This window comes from Anthonomus grandis, chromosome 5, assembly GCF_022605725.1.
Source record: "Anthonomus grandis grandis chromosome 5, icAntGran1.3, whole genome shotgun sequence".
NCBI lineage: Eukaryota > Metazoa > Arthropoda > Insecta > Coleoptera > Curculionidae > Anthonomus > Anthonomus grandis.
This window is the reverse complement of record NC_065550.1, coordinates 9,241,077-9,246,152: the sequence shown is the minus strand read 5'-3', so window position 1 is coordinate 9,246,152 and position 5,076 is coordinate 9,241,077.

The following is a 5,076-nucleotide window of genomic DNA, read 5'->3' as shown; positions in this document are numbered from 1 at the left end:
AAAGAGTGATAACCTACAGTGTTCTGTAATATTTTTTTGTCAGAATAAAATGTTTTGTGATAGAAAATCAAAACTTTTTGATCTACCTTTTGATAACCTGAAACTAAAAATATTTTCCATTTCCAAGTCTATCAAAAATTCGGTTAAACCTTAAAAGAAAATTTTACGATTTTGTTTTTTTGTAGAAATGAATAATAACCGGTTAGGGATATGTATAAATTATTTAATTTTAAACTGATTTTCAGCCGAAAAAATTGGTGAGCTCTTGGTTAACTTAAAAATAAATTATTCCAGAATATAGAGAATTAAATAATGTGATTTTTGTTGATAAAAATAGGTTACTGCTCATAAATATGCTAATATTATAATTGAATCGTTCATTTCAAAAACGACTTAAGTCAATAATTTTGCTTTTTGACATTTCACTACCAAACATTTCTTCGACCATAGACGCACATTCTGTGTTAAAACGACACAAGTCTGACGCTTCCGTATATATAATTCACAAGTAGATTTTCTACGTTCGCTGCAAAAACATCCTGAGTCGTCGACTTGGGTCGTTTTAACACCGAACAGAAATGAAACAAAAACTGGTGGAGGGACATTTTGTTCATCATAGAATGCCGTGTTTGGGATTGACTACAGTTTATATAGTTTATTTTACAAGCTCAATCACGCGTGGCTAGTCGATTATTGCAGTGTCTGTTGAACTAGAAACGTTAAAATATCAGGCTCTAGTAAAGGTGTTAATCCTGACCCGTTTAAAAAAAGGAAACCACATCCTGAATTGTATAAAAAAAATATTATAAAACATGCAAATGTCAAAGGGGACCAACACGTAAACTGGAAAGTTAGTTCTGTCTCCACACGTAGTACAGGTCCCGATTGCAAGTAAGTTGATTTTTTAAATACTTTTGTTGAGGATAAGTCTTACAATATTTTTTTATTTTCAGCTGTAAGTGCACTGTTTTCGCACGTTACTTCAAGCCGACTTCAGTAACTGCATAACAAAACTAAACGGTTTTAATACAAAGGCCAACCTGCAACAGGTAATAGAAAAAAAATCTGTAAAATCATACAGACCTCGTAAAGGTGACTTAAGCATTCCCCGTGAGTACTCGTTTAAATATTTTATTGACTTGTCCTCGAAAAAACAAGTTGTTTGCAAGAAAGCTTTTTGTTCAATCTATGGCATTACGATTGCCCGTGTAAAGCGTCTACTTAAACTAAAATCCCAGTCAGTAACACCACACGATAGACGTGGTAAGCACCCCAAGAAGAACACCATACCTCCAAATATCCTACAAAAAATTAATGATCATATTATGTCTTTCCCAAGGAAATAAACCCACTACTCTGGGCGTCATATGGAATATCTAGACGCACGGTTGGACGTCAAGTCTATGTATTTACTTTTTAAATCGAAATACCCCGACCTGAGTATAAAGTACAAGTTTTATATTAAGTATTTTAAGAAAAACTTCTCACTTCGTTTTGGCAGGCCCCAGGTTGACACATGTATAACATGCGAAGAACTTATGGTGAAAATTGAAAGTTCTAACTTGGAAGATCATGCAAAAAGGGCAGCTGAAGCCGAGCTAGCAGTCCACAAACGATGAAGTAAGAAGTTCCATAATAAAATATCCGAGGTCCAAGAGCTTAAATAAATCCCGGGATGACGTCGCGGCAATCACATTCGATTTCATGCAAAACTTGCCCCTCCCGAATATTCCCATTCAAGAAATATTTTACCTACCACAGCTTTGGGTGAATTGCTTCGGAATAAAAGATCTCAAAAGCGGCAAGTCGGTATTTTATGTGTATCATGAAGGTATAGAAAAAAAATTGAAAACATCCGACAAGTGCAGAACAGTATTTTAGAGGAACATAAGGGCTTCTACGAAAACATTCTGCGTTGGCCAACCGATGAAGATAATATAGAAGAGGCTAAAAATGACCTTAAATTAGACTATGTGCCCTAATTTTTTTTTTAATTTGGTTTATTTATTTTTATAATGCGGAACTACAATGTTTTTTTTATGTTCATACTTAAATTTTACATTAAAATATATTTTTCTTCTAATATTTGTTTTTGTTCCTTGCAATAATGACTTAAGTAATTTTTTGTATCGTTTAAAAAAAAACGGTTGATTTTTTTTTCTGGGTGGTAAGTGTTTTTCAAATAGCTTAGTATACAGGGTGACAATTTCAAGAGTAGCCATGGCTTATAATTTTTAAACCGTAAAAGATATAAAAAAATGTTATATATTGTATAATGTTATATATATAAAAACCTATTGAGTGGCCGCCAAGATCGCCAGATCTCACCCCCCTCGATTTTTTTCTTTGGGGTCACCTAAAATCGGTCGTTTTCAAAACGCAGCCTGCCACCATTGAGGAGCTAAAACAAAGATATACACAAGAGTGCCGATTATTAACAACTGAAGTTTTTAGAAATGTTCGTCAAGAGTTTGAAAACAGATTGTACTTTTGCTTGCAAAATAATGGAAGCCACTTTGAGCATTTAATAAAATAATTAAAGTTCAATGCAGATTTTTATTGTTTTAAAAATAGAATAAACGCAATATTGCAGAGTGTTTTCCTAGTTCTTAACCATTTGTACTAATGTTCAAATGTTAAATATTTTATGACATTTTCAAAATATGTTAATTTTATAAGAAATTAAAAAACACTTAAATAAACTTTAATAAAATATTAAAATTGGCATAACTCTAAAATAAATGCATTGATTATTATAAGTAGGGTCGCATAATATAGGGAATTAATAGACCTTTCAAACAAGGTATCACTCGACTACCCTTCCAATTTAAAATTTTTAAGGGGGTGGCTCTGGGGGTTAGGGGGATATCCCTAAAAAAATCATCATTTTGGTTCCCCCTTGTTACTATAGAAACGGTTTTAAGCATTTTTTTATATCTTTTACGGTTTAAAAATTATAAGCCATGGCTACTCTTGAAATTGTCACCCTGTATATACTATGTTTTTCCGCAATGCGTTTTTATTAAAAATTAATTTATTCTGTGTAGTATTAGTTTTTTGCTTCTCCTGTAAAATCTACTTTTCTGACTTAAGTCGTTTTTGAAATGACCGATTCAATTATAAAATATATAAATATCATTTTGTGCCTAGTAAAGAATTCAAAACTGGTTTCAAAAAGGTTTTCCGACCTTATGTTATTTTATATTTATGTTAAAGTGCAAAATAGTTTTACTACTAACCAAAACTCTTTATTTTATTTTCGAATCGTTAGCGAAACACGTGTCGAGAATAAAATAAAGAGTTTTGGCTAATGGTAAAACTGTTTATGATTTGAATGTCACCCAAGTTCCAACCATAGTACTATGACCTTTTACGTGTATAATTTTTTTCTATATATAAAAGAGTTTGTCCTGACTGACTGACTCATCATCGCAGAGCCCAAACTACAATAGCTAAAAACGTGCAATTTTGCCAACGGGTTTCTTTTATAATGTAGGCACCGGATAAGAACGGATTTTTCGAAATTCCACCGATAAGGGGTAAAAAATGGGGAAATTGTTACCCGTGACCTCGAGAACTAAGGGGGCGTGGCTTCGGAGTGGCGTTGACTTTCGGAGCGATTAGCATGAAGCATCAACTTAAGAAAAAAAAATTAACTGCAACAATGTTTTTTTATAATGTAGGCCCCGAATACGAACGAACTTTTTGAAAATTCCACCGATAAGGGGTGTTAGCGATATGATAAATATTTCTGTATTATTTATATTTTTGGTAGACATAACAACAAGGCGGGTCCATGCGAGACTGATACCCGAGAGGTGACTCGACTCAGTCTTAACGCTCGCTCTGCATCTAACGAATCATTTTTTAAGATTATTTGTGTCTTGGTTTTATAATAATTATATTATATTAATCGCGCCCCTTGACCTCAAGAAAAACGGCGTGGCAATTGTGGGTTGCATGTACTATTATTGGAGGCCTTCTTCGACTTTTCTTTTATTTTCACGCGGGCATTCAGCTAGTTATACCATAATTGCTGCCCTTCAAAAGCAGCTGTAAACTATTAAAAAAAAGCTAACAATTACAAAATCAAATTAAATGTAGCTTTATTAACCAAAGAAATATATAGGGTGGCCCAGTGAAAAGGTCGCACTCCTATTTGTGACTCTCCTGGTATATTTTCGGAAAAACGCTTGGACACTTCAATTTTGATTTCTAGGGACACATCTGTTCATCTATAGCCGTATAACATCGGGTGATCCAAAAATAGAATATTGCATTACACTTTAGATTTTTAAATGCAAATCCCTATTTTTTTTTTAATTTTTAAATTCTTCATGAAGTTATTAGTAACTCACCTTCAATCAGATAAAAACAGATCAGCCATTCTTTCTCCAAGAGAAAAAAGTTAAACAAAACAAAAGTAAAAACTCCAAAAGTCAGGGTCGCATTAAATATGTATATAATTTTTAAAAAGCTACACATGATTCCATCCTATCGGAGCACCATCAGGCATTAGTCGTTTATATGTTTACATTTATAAATTTTTACTTTTGTTTCATCTTCAATCGTTGTGAAGATATTTGTGTTAATAACATTCAACTAACTTAACTTACTTAATACTGCTAATAATGGATTGCAAACAATTCTAATCTTGGATACCAGCAAGAACATTTAGTATCAGTCAGTGTCATTATATGTCATCAAGAAACCTTTGGCTTTGATATCAAATTATTAAGGTACCTTTCTAGTTCTGATAAATATCGAACAATGATTTATACAATTTAAGAATCGAAAGAAGCCTCAAAACTCTCTTACCAAAACTAAAATGAGAGTGTCGCAAGGGCTACTGCCTGATTGTTTCATGCGTTGCATCAATACATCAGTTTAATGCGTTGCTAAGTTAATAAGAAAATTTGAAGAATCTGGATCTGTGTCTAATATTCGCCGTAACCGCAATCGAGAAAATCGACCAGTTAGAAATGAAGTCGGAAAAATCGCAGCTTTGGGACACGTAGCACTTGACAATATTCAAAGCACTCTGGATTTATTCTTCAGGATTTACACGCTCAACGG